Source organism: Fundulus heteroclitus, chromosome 1 (genome assembly GCF_011125445.2).
Source record: "Fundulus heteroclitus isolate FHET01 chromosome 1, MU-UCD_Fhet_4.1, whole genome shotgun sequence".
Taxonomy (NCBI): domain Eukaryota; kingdom Metazoa; phylum Chordata; class Actinopteri; order Cyprinodontiformes; family Fundulidae; genus Fundulus; species Fundulus heteroclitus.
In genome coordinates, this window is record NC_046361.1 from 42,878,657 (window position 1) to 42,891,279 (window position 12,623).

A 12,623-nucleotide genomic window follows, 5' to 3' on the forward strand; every position below is an offset into this window, starting at 1 on the left:
AAAACTGAAATCTCCGCTCCAAGCAAGCACGCACACGGACAGACTAGAAAACAGCCAATCAGAAAGAGGGAAGGCGGGATTTAAAGCAGTATAACCAATGACAGTGGAGTTAAACAGCACAGAGCACAGTCAAGTGTGCTGCAGATTTAAAGGGGCAGGACCACTGAGCTATATAATACACTGGAGTGCTGATTTTGCCGAAAAACTGAAGTCACTGGCCGCCATCTTGCTACTCCCTACTCTCACAGAATCCCATAGGATTTGGTTGCAACAACAAGCAGTTTTCTGGCTGTATGAAAACGTTTCATAGGTAATTCTACAGTCAGTGGATGTACTAACACTATCAACTACTAGGAAATTAGGTGCTGAAATATTTTACATGTTATTCATATTAAATATATATATATGTATATATAAGTATGTGTATATATGTATATATATGTATACACATATGTAAATATATGTTTTTGTACATTGTTATTTATATATTTATAAATGTTAAACATATTATTTAAATGAATAAAATGCAAAATATTTCAGCACATGACTTTCTCAGTACTTGATATTTTTAGAACATAACATAAAACTATATGGCATTTGACATTTTAAAAGTCTTAAGCCCCCCCTGAACATGAGAAAATCCTCGTTATTCGATGCTGTAGCGCACATATTCCCTAGTTACTGGGGGGAAATAGGGAGTACCAATATGGCGGCTGGTGGCTTCAAAGCGACTCGTTCAAACAGACGGTGATTAGCACTCCAGTGTATTATATAGCTCAGTGGGCAGGACAGATTGGCGAGCGTGAGGCAGCGGAGCTGGGAGCTGGGAGAGGAAAAGTAGGGCAGAGTGATGGTACGTTATGTGGATCATGTAACCAGCCACGGTATATCTAAATTATTATTCTTTTGGACATGCACCATGCACACACCAACAAACACGTACACATAAAAAAAAAAAAAAAAAAAAAAAAAAAAAAAAAAAAAAAAAAAAAAAAAAAAAAAAAAACCCTGACAAAAGGGCACTTTGGGCACCAAGGGGCAAAGGGGCAGGTGCTCAAGCCCCCTCCGCCCCCCCCTCTGCACGTCCCTGTTCAGTGGCCTCATGGTTCAGCCAGCCTCCCTCTCCTCCTTTTGTCTCAAGGAGGGAGGAGGTGAGACGCAGTAGCTTTGTCCTGGCTTGCTCCAGGGAGAAGTCGTCTGAGGGAAGTCTGGTCAGAAGTGAGCTTGGTCAGAAGAAGGTCTGTTCTTTTGTTCTTTGGGGGTGGTTTACAGCAGGCACCCCGCTGAGAGGGAGCATCCTTAATGCATGTGAGGGTCCCAACCCATGTTGCTCTCATCATGGCTCAATGGCACTACACAGGATTCATGATTAAAGGGGGGACAACATGACTGTTTTGAAGAAGTTCAGAGAAAGATCCGGACTAAAGGAGGAAAAACTCTACAGGTGCCAACCTGTAAACAGAAAGCGTTTTAAATATGTTTGAACCTCATTTAAACATGAAACCGAAAAACATTTTTAATCACTTTAATAAGAGTTCTTTGTTTCATCAAAAAGTATACATTTCCCCAAACAATCCAAAAGTTAGGGAATTACTTAGTTTGCTTGTAAAGTCAGAAATAGCTGTGACTATCACACCAAAACCTCAGTAAATATTTGTAGAGAAAAAAATTTACAAACTTTCATGTACAGATTTTGCACTTAAAATTGGGAACTTTTCTATATCCAAGGCACCAGGAGTGGGCAGTGGTAAATAATGCTAATTATTTACTTCTGAGCTGATCTTATTAGTGCTACATCTTATGTTGAACAAAAGAAAAAATACTGAACATGTCAAAAATGTTATTGGTTACTATCTTTTTAAAGGGTTTACTGACAAGAAACTCCCAATTCATAAATCTAAAAGCAGTTTCTCATGTGCAAAAAAAACATCAAAACTTTGCTCATAAATTAAGTTCTGCGTAATAAAGTGGATGGCTAACTGTGGTGAGTGAGCCTGTGTGGGTGTGGTTTGGGTGTGCTCTTTCTCTTCGATAGGTGTGGCTCGGGGAGGAGTTGACTGCACACACCTGTGACCAATCTTCATCAGGAGCAGTTTTTAGAGCCTGGCCTCCTGTGTGCTCGCTGCCACTTCTCATTTAAGTAAATGGATGGAGAAAATAATGGTTAATAGATTAGGATACTTTCTTGAGAAGAATAATTTAATTAATGAATAACAATGTGGATTCAGAACAGGAAGATCAACAATGGATGCTCTAATTAGAGTCAGCAATGACATAGAGAAAGCTTTAAAAATGAAGGAAATAATGAAAAAGCATATGACTCACTATGGAAAGAAGGATTACTTATAAAAATGAAACAGATGGGAATAGGTGGGAGAATGTATAATTGGAAGAAGAAGAAGAAGAAGAAGTGCTCGCTGCCAGATAGTCACCGCTTAGTTGGTAGATCGGCCGACATCTTCTATAATATAAGCATATTTCCTGCCTTTTGGGATTTTCTACGATTACCTTACATGTGCTTTCTGTCTCCAGGTTCCAGCACCACACCTGGCCACCAAAACCCCAGCCACACCTTCCACTGCTTCCTTAGCCTCCAGCTGCCACCCCCTATGAGCTTGCCTGCCTCCACAATCAGCCTCTGAGTCTGGAGACGCCTCCAACCCCTCATCCTCTCCCTCTACTGCCAATAAACTGTTATTTTGCTCCTTCTCCAACGTCTGGTTCTGCATTTCGGGGCCCAGCACCACTTGAACACAACAACTAACAAGATTATCTACAAAGATGGCCTATGAAATCCTATTTTTAGCTTGGCATCACACAAGAAGCATCTCATGATCTCTGAAAGCAATTTTCTCTTACGAGTAACCTCCATAAGCTTATTGTAGCTAAACATACTGATGACATTGATTTAAATTGGATCTCTAAACTTCAGCATTCCAGTGAGCACCGTTGGGATGACAAGTTGCAAGAGGTAAGAACACAATTTCACCACAAACCAGAAAGTTTGAAGTCTGACAGAAGAGTCAAACTAATATTCTGGATGTCATATCCTCAGGGTTGGGTGTGTGTTCACCTCATCTAAGTGCATTGGTGACTGGCAGGTGTGTTTACACGTCTTACAAAGTAACAAATAAAGTTGAAACGAGATTAGCAATTTCAGTAATAAATCAAGCAAGTTATAAAGTCACTGTGATCCCATACTGGCATTAATGGACCTTTAATCTGCTCTCACTGGGTCTACGTCAACATATCCTGTAGAAATGTTCAATAAAAAGTTACAATGTTGTCTTTAATCTACAACTAAAGCTGCTGTCGCTCCTCTTAGTAGCTTAAAAAAACACGTGGATCTAAATGTGAGGAAATAAAGGGAATTTTGTATTGAATACCTGCTATGCTGACAGATCAGTGTGCAAACTGTTCATAAACAGCAGCCAGATTTAGCATGATGGCTAATTGCTAGGCTAATGAGCAGAAGCATCTGGTGAGCTGTTGGTGTGTGTGACTACAGTTTGTTTATTTTCTCTGTCCTTATCGCCTCACTCTATGATGGCACCAGAGTTGGAAGGGAGCAGCATAGTTTAATAAAAATCAATATATTAGATAAATCATGTTAAAAAAGTATCTTAGCCTTATGTAGCGTGTTAGCTAACACTAGTTAGCGGCTGTGCTGCAGCTGCTGGGGAGTGGAGGAAAAAAATGATTCCACCAAGAAACTCACTGCAAAGACTTCCTCCATATGGGGGATGTACGACATTTAAACACTTTATTACTCAAAGCCTCAGACTTTGTGTCCATAGAAGTGAAGACTCGTAGAAATTACAGTTGTATCCAGGAGACTTTGGACTCTAAGCTTTAGATTCATGCTCATCTATAAACTGTCCTAACCCACAACATTTTTCACATTCACATATATAAGAGCAGAATTTGTATTTGAATTTTTGTGTAATTTTTATTGACATACAAATCTGAATCTGAATTGTTAAAATCATACACATATCTTTTTGACAGCTTTCTTACTCCATACAGGGTGAGTAATTAACACAGAGAGTTGAGCTAAGAAAGACTGAAACTGACATAAAATCACTAGAAGTAGGAGTGTATAAAGCAAAATGCACAGAGGAAAGAACACAGGAAACAAATCAGAAACTAAACACAAATGAATGTTTAAGTTGGAGTAATCCTAACACCTGGTTTCAAGGATTTAAGCTGATCCTTTTTGACCAACAAAACAAAAAACTTTGACATGAATCCATGATGGGTTGAAGCAACTTAAAGCCCCTGAGCATAACTAAAGCTATAATAAAAGATAGGAGTGTTGTATTTCTAAACCAAAACAAATTTTTGCTGACTAGTTAATATAATGTCTAGCGTGTGTTTAATATTAACGAATCTAGTAATAACTGAACAGCTTCTCATCAACATGTCTTCGTGTCACTTTTGGTCCTCCTTCTCCTTGTAGAAGATCTTTCCATCCACTTGTTTCTTCCAGCTCAGCCTGATTTCTGCATCCACGCCCTGCTCCCTTATCTTCTGTTTGAGCTGCAACACAAGAATTGCTGATTTGATGAGTTTAAAGCACAAGTCACTGGTTTTACTGGAAGGCAAGGCAAATTTATTTGTATCGCACATTTCAGTACAAAGACAATACAAAGTGCTTTACATGATTAAAACATAGGAAAATAAAAACAGAATAAAAGCAAGTTGGAATAAAATGTAGAAACAAAATAAAATATGGGAGAAAATAAACTAAAAGCAAATATTAAAAACAGTTGGACTACAAAATTGAACTAATTATGTTTCAGTAAAACAGTTTAGGTAGGACAGTCGAAAGCAATCCCAAATAAATGTGTTTTTAATCTTGAATCAAAAAGAACTGGACTTGTTTAAAACCAGCTGGATGTGCAAGAAGGAAGATTCCAACAGGCCACTTCTACATCAGCCAGATTCAAAAGATATCTTAGTTTAAATACTAAAAGTTTAAAATGAACCTGGAGGTGATTTCCTGATGTAACTTACCTCCTCCTGCAGGTTTTCCAGGACAGCAGGGTCATTCAGATCCAGAGCAGAGTTTCCCACCAGCTTCACTTTCACTACTTGCTTTGTGAAAGGCACAGAGTCTTTAAAACAAACATTAACAACATTTCATTAGCTCTCTTATTCTTCTATGGATGTCTGAGTCACCTCCTGAAATGTAACTTTCTGATATGCCTGCAGTATATCAGCAAAATGCAGAAATATGATACTGTTGCTGAATTTTAAGGGGTGACACCACGCTCCTTCCAGCACCATGATGTGCTTCCATCACAACAACGGTGAGGAGGCGTTATGGATACTAAAAACAGCTGAGAACCTCTTACGTCCTACCACATGATGGTGAGCCCACAATGCCTTGGATAACCACATCTCCAAGGCTCAGCAAAGATCATCCAGATGATTTGTTTGAAGAAGTAGCCTGTGCTTTGCTTCGGTGTTTATTAAATCCTGAGGACCCCAAAGCACTTTACACTACATTCAGTCATTCGCTCACACAGCGGTGAGCTATATTGTTGCCCCAGCTGCCCTGAGGCAGACTGATAGAAGCGAGGATGCCACACAAACAGAGGGTGAAGTGCCTTGCCCAAGGGCACAACGAGTGAGACAGTTGGAGGGGGATTTGAACTGGCGGTTACAGGACAAGCGCCTAATTCATTGTGCCTCCATTGCCCCTGTTCCACCATAGTTTAGGAGAAGACAAAATGATTGAATTAAAAAAGACAAAATTTATTGTCTTTTTCATTGTAATATTTTAACTATTGCATAGAAGTCTGGAGGGAATACACATCTGTCAGATATAAAACCTTTAATTATATTACAGAAGAAAACTGTAAGAATTAAACACAAGGTCAGTTATCAAGAACACACCAGTAAATTACTTGTTACATACAAAATATTAAAGCTTGAAGATCTGGTTCCGAACATTATTACTTATGTTTAAAGCAAGATGTAGAAATAGAATTTCAAACATCAATTTGCACGTAGAGCCTCTTAAACTGATGCGTACTTCAGTTACCTCATGAACATTTCAAAAGTTGTAACATTATTTTATTTAAATATATGTATAAACAATGTATATTTAGTCAGTATTAATATGAAGAGGTTCATCCTACTTTTTTCTGTATATGTATTGTGTTTATGTCTGTCTGTCTGTCTGTCTGTCTGTCTGTCTGTCTGTCTGTATGTATGTATTGTTGAGGAAAATAAATATCTTAGTTGTTATATGAATCAGGTATTTGTATGGAAGAACTGAGGAATGCATGGTTTTAGACTGTGTCTCCCCTTTGAGGGCAAAATAAACATGTAGCTTGCAGGATGTGTTGGGAGACGATTTATGATTGGGTGAGATCATAACCCCTAACCGAGAAGAACAGCCTCTTTGTTCCAACAAATTTGACACCACCCCCCCTGAAGAGACTAGAGGGGCAGTCAGTTTATTAAAAGGATGTCTTTGCGTAACTTAGATCAGACAAAAAGCTCTAATGCCTGGGAGAAGCACGTTTGTAACAATGGTAATGTAACTTTTGTCTCCGTTGGGAATTCCTAATCAATTAAATATGCATATTTTAATGTTTGCCTCTGATAATTGTTTCTCCTTGTATGTCTCCTTGTACCTATGTATGTATGTATGTAGTTTGTTGGTTTAACTGAACATAGACATTTGTTATGCTATTGATTTATTTTGGCTGTAAGTAGGAAAGAAAGATTTCTCTTCCAGGGTCCAGTCAGCCACGCCCCCAACCACGCACCCCCCCCCCCCCAAATTAACATAATCTCACTCTTAACTTTTGGTAAAAATTGAGAGGTCTGGTGAGGATTAATATTTTGGCCGGTAAAAAATATGCCTGGCCGGTTGATTTTTACATCTACCAGCCAACTTGGCCCGTGAATCAGGAAGTTAATTTCGGACACTGTCCACAGGGCAGGGTCCGAGAGCCAACCTCAAACTGAGACCACCCCCACCCAACCCTCCGGACCGTTGTGCACTTGAGCTACTTGCATCTGTTTTCCAAAGTGTTTTTTTATAGTGCAAATGGCAAATTAACTGAATCTAAATTTTATTAAACTTACAGTGCCACATATTTTGGAGCTCTAAAGTACCACACATGTTTGAGAACATGTTGGTTATACATCAAGGATCTCACTAATGTTACCATTTGTAATGTAAGATTATTAGCATAGAACTGACATTTTCCACATGTCAAAAAAGAAGGAAAAACGTTTGCTCATTTGCTGGGCAAAAAACATTATCTTGTAAAATAAAAAGCATTTAAGGTCAATTACTCAATTATTGTTGCTAAATAACATCTTATGTTAAGGTAAATGGGTATTCTACCATGCATGCACAAGTTCTTTGTGTTCAGACCTGTTAACATCAAGGGGCGCCCCAAAACAACTAGAAAGACTGACATTAGAAATATGGCAGACTTTTCTGCCACAGTTAAGATGTTAATTGTTTGTCAATTCAATTCAATTTTCAATTTATTTATATAGCGCTAAATCATGAAACATGTCATCTCAAGGCACTTTACAAAATCAAGTTCAATCATATTATACAGATTGGGTCAGATTATACAGATTGGTCAAAAATGTCCTATATAAGGAAACCAGTTGATTGCATCAAAGTCCCGACAAGCAGCATTCACTCCTGGGGAACCGTAGAGCCACAGGGAGAGTCGTCTGCATTGTACATGGCTTTGCTGCAATCCCTCATACTGAGCAAGCATGAAGCGACAGTGGGAAGAAAAACCACCCATTAGCGGGAAGGAAAACCTCCGGCAGAACCGGGCTCAGTATGAACGGTCATCTGCCTCGACCGACTGGGGTTACAGAAGACAGAGCAGAGACACAACAAGAGAAACAAAAAAGCACAGAAGCACACATTGATCCAGTAATCTGTTCTACATTAGATGGAAGTAGCGGGTGAGCCGTCTTCTCTGGATGATGTCACAGTTAACAGAACGCCAGACCAGGTGTACCTACTATGAAGAAAAAGAGAGAGAGCAAAAAGTTAAAAGCTGAAATGACGAGTCATTTCAATGTAATACAATGCAAAACTGGAGAACAGTAGACTGAAGAACAGTAGAAATCAGTAGAGTGAGAAAATTAGACCCTGATGTCCTCCAGCAGCCTAGGCCTATCACAGCACAACTATAGAGATAGCTCAGGGTATGAGCCACTCTAACTATAAGCTTTGTCACAAAGGAAAGTTTTAAGATTAGTTTTAAAAGTAGACGGGGTGTCTGCCTCACGGACCAAAACTGGGAGTTGATTCCACAGGAGAGGAGCCTGATAGCTAAAGGATCTGCCTCCCATTCTACTTTTAGAGACTCTAGGAACCACCAGCAGACCTGCAGTCTGAGAGCGAAGTGCTCTGTTAGGAACATACGGGGTAATCAGAGCTCTGATATATGATGAAGCTTGATTATTAAGGGCTTTATACGTTAGAAGGAGAATTTTAAATTATATTCTTGATTTAACAGGAAGCCAATAAAGGGAAGCTAAAATAGGAGAAATATGATCCCTCTGGTTGATTTTCATCAGAACTCTTGCTGCAGCATTTTGGATCAGCTGAAGGCTTTGAACTGCATTTTGTGGACTTCCTGATAGTAAAGAATTACAATAGTCCAGCCTTGAAGTAACAAATGCATGGACTAGTTTTTCAGCATCACTCCTGGACAGAATGTTTCTAATTTTGGCGATATTCCGGAGGTGAAAAAAGGAAACTCTGGAAACCTGTTTAATATGGGATTTAAATGACATGTCTTGGTCGAAAACAACACCAAGATTTTTAACTTTATTACCAGAGGCCAAGTTAATCCCATCCAGATTAAGGGATTGATTAAGAACTTTATTTTTTGAGGACTCTGGCCCAAAGATTACAACTTCTGTCTTGTCAGAATTTAAATGCAGGAAATTTAAAGTCATCCAGCTTTTGATGTCATCAAGACACGACTGCAGTCGAAGTAACTGATTGGATTCATCAGGATTTATGGATAAATATAGCTGAGTGTCATCAGCATAACAGTGGAAATTAATCCCATGCTGTCTGATAATTTTGCCAATGGGAAGCATATATATAGTAAATAGAATTGGTCCAAGGACTGAACCCTGTGGTACTCCACAAGTGACCCTAGAGTTTGAGGAAGATTTATTATTAACATGGACAAACTGGAATCTGTCCGACAGATAAGATTTAAACCAGCCTAATGCTTTCCCCTTAATCCCTACAGTATGCTCAAGTCTTTGTAGGAGAATATTGTGATCAACTGTATCAAATGCAGCACTGAGATCTAACAGGACAAGTATAGACACAAGTCCATTATCTGAGGCCGTGAGAATATCATTGGTGACCTTCACCAGAGCTGTTTCAGTGCTATGATGAGCTCTGAAGCCTGACTGAAACTCCTCAAGTAGGTCATTACTTTGTAAATGTTCACATAGTTGATTAGCAACTACTTTCTCAAGAATTTTAGATAAGAAAAGAAGATTAGATATAGGTCTGTAATTTACTAACTCATCTTGATCAAGAGATGGTTTCTTAAGTAAAGGTTTAATAACAGCTACTTTAAAAGCCTGTGGTACATATCCATTTACCAAGGATAGATTAATCATGTCTAAAATAGGACTACTGATCAGAGGGAATACCTCCTTAAACAACTTGGTTGGGATTGGGTCTAACATACAGGTAGAAGGTTTAGATGAAGCTAAAATTTTAGATAGCTCAGAAAGCTCTACTGCTTTTAAACAGTTCAGACACTGCGCAGGTTCTAAGGATTCCTCCAACGCTGCCTCACTTACTGAGGATGAGGTAATCATGTTTGGGAGGATGCCAATTATTTTATTTTTAATGGAATCAATTTTATTTATGAAGAATCCCATAAAATCATTACTGCTAAGAGCTAAGGGAATGGATGGATCAACAGAGCTGTGGCTCTGGGTAAGTTTGGCAACTGTACTGAAGAGAAATCTAGGATTATTCTTATTCTCCTCAATTAATGATGAAAAATATGCTGCTCTAACTCTGCGAAGGGTCTTGTTATACAACAATAGACTGTTCTTCCAGATTAGGTAGGATTCCTCTTGGTGTGTAGAGCGCCATTTTCTCTCCAATTTCCTAACATTGTGCTTCAAGGAACGCAGCTCTGAATTAAACCAAGGAGCCAGCTTCCTGTGAATAATCACCTTCTTTTTCAAGGGAGCTACATTGTCTAATGCAGAACGCAATGACGAAGTCATACCGTTTACAAAGACATCTATTTGTGAATTGGAAGAAACAACATTGCTGCCATCTACAGGGCATTTCTGCAATACGGAGGATATTAAAAAGGGGACAGACTCTTTAAGTTTTGATACAGCATTATCCGATAAAGATCTACTATAATGGAACCCTCTTTTGGGGGTGGAGAACTCAGTTAGATTAAACTCAAATGTTATTAAAAAAATGATCAGACAGGACAGGGTTGTGAGGAAATACTGTTAATTCTTCACAATCAATGCCATATGTCAGCACAAGGTCTAAAGTATGGAGCCGAGAGTGCGTCGGTTTATGCACATTTTGAGCAAAACCAATTGAATCTAGGATAGTTTTAAAGGCTACACTAAGGTTATCACATTCTGTGTCAACATGGATGTTAAAATCACCCACTATAATAGCCTTATCAGTATTTAACACCAAATCAGATAAGAAATCTGACAACTCATCCAAAAACTGAGTGTAAGGGCCTGGTGGACGATACAAAACAACAAACAGAAGAGGTTTTATTGCTTTGCAGTTTGGATGAGGGAAACTGAGGGTTAAATGTTCAAAAGAACTGTAGTTATTAATTGGCCTGGGACTAATTAATAAATCAGACTGAAAGATGGTTGCCACTCCTCCTCCTCTTCCCACAGATCTGGGAATGTGGAAATTTGAATAATTGGAGGGAGTTGACTCATTCATACTAACGTAGTCCTCTTGTAGCCAGGTTTCTGTGAGACAAAACAAATCAATCTGTTTATCAGAAATCAATTCGTTAACTAACAAAGTCTTTGGAGGGAGAGACCTTATATTTAATAGACCACATTTAATTGTTTTATTTTTAGGTTCAAGGTGAACCGTATTGATTTTTATTAGGTTTTTATGATTTGTTCCTTTTAGATAAGTTTTTGATCTGTTAAGTTTTGGCCGTGGGAAAGACACCGTCTCAATAGGATAATGGATGGGTAACAGTACAGAAGCTGCAGAGAGGTGTGTTAAACTACGGCTCTGCTTCCTGGTCTGGACCCTGGGTTGTTTTAAGTTTTAAAGTGTTTGCTAACACTTTAAAACTTAAAAGATAACATGTGAAAATTACTTTAGGATAGCAAGAACAAACTGCCATTTTTCATTTTGTTAAATCTTTTTCTGATACACAACTATGTCGATAGTTGCAGTTGTTACATGGTATTTACATTCCACATAAAAGCATTTCCAAAAAGGCATTAATTTTATTAATTATTTTAATTAATAAAATAAATTAAAAAATGAGAAAAATTAATAAAATAATAATTAATTTATGCATAGGATCTTTTATTGTTTAGTCTTACTGGGCCACACTTGGTGTCATCTATTATATATGTGTAGTCCACCTAAAGGTAAGGGCCCCTGAGTTCTTATATAACTCAAATACTAGTAATTTGTAAAACCCTAATTAGTTGCTCTACTGAATAAAGTTACACTATTTTACCTCTTCAGTAATGATAACCTCAAACACACAGATACACAGCAATGGCAATAATCAAACTGATATGAATGAATAAATCTTGAATTTACTGAACACTAGTACAGATTTAAACAATCAACAACAAATTCAAATGTCCTATACTGAAACCCCCCCTCGTTGCAGGCCTGTTGGGTGAGTTGAGAGCGATGAGGTACCTTTACTTTTGATCTTTCACACACTCGCGAAGGTCGACCAGCCCTGGGATGTCCAAGACGGCGTGGGTCACACTCACGGGCCTCCTGATATCAACACTATCCGCTCTGCCCTCCGCTCCTCTCCGACTCCGGGAAACACAAATCCACTTAGGTCACTCTTCAAACCTATTTGCTCCTTACCGAAAATGTTCATGCCCCAAACCGGGAACATAAATAGTTTTTTTTCGTCGGGTTGACTTCACCAGTCACACACGCGGAGCATTCACCGGGCTAGCGAATGCTAAAAACGGAGCTCACTCGGCTATATTCCAGGGTTGTCCTCGGTCTGAAAACATCCACGAGTCCTTCGAAAATGTGGCAAAACAGGGGTCCGCTCTTCGTACGTCGCTAACTCAGTTAGCTGGATTTGATTGTTGATGGTTTGGCATGATCTTTGATCGTTTGTTTCTGCGAAAGACTTCCTGCACTTGTTGTCATAGCAACATGTGCGCCAGCTTAAACCTGCTCGAGAGCAGACTTAGTTATTTCATGTAAACAAGATTAGATCGCAGCTTTATAAGCGGAGGAGATAGGGAAGTCTGCCGTAGCCATGTCCATTTTTACGACTGCAACCTGTTGCAGAAGGTGCAAGAATAATTTGCAGAGTTTTTCGAATTAATCGCGTATTGCGCAATAGACAGGATCCTTTAGC

The 12,623-nt window shown here is 38.8% G+C and overlaps 1 long non-coding RNA gene across 1 annotated transcript; it reads right to left on the minus strand.

Moving 5' to 3' along the window:
• Positions 1-4,442: 4,442 nt before the first annotated feature.
• LOC118564649 lies at positions 4,443-12,202 on the minus strand. The gene is made up of 3 exons (XR_004931992.1): positions 11,933-12,202; positions 5,017-5,117; positions 4,443-4,539 (listed from the first exon to the last, which is right to left on the minus strand). It is a non-coding gene; the product is annotated as an uncharacterized LOC118564649 (long non-coding RNA).
• Between the last annotated feature and the right edge of the window lie 421 nt (positions 12,203-12,623).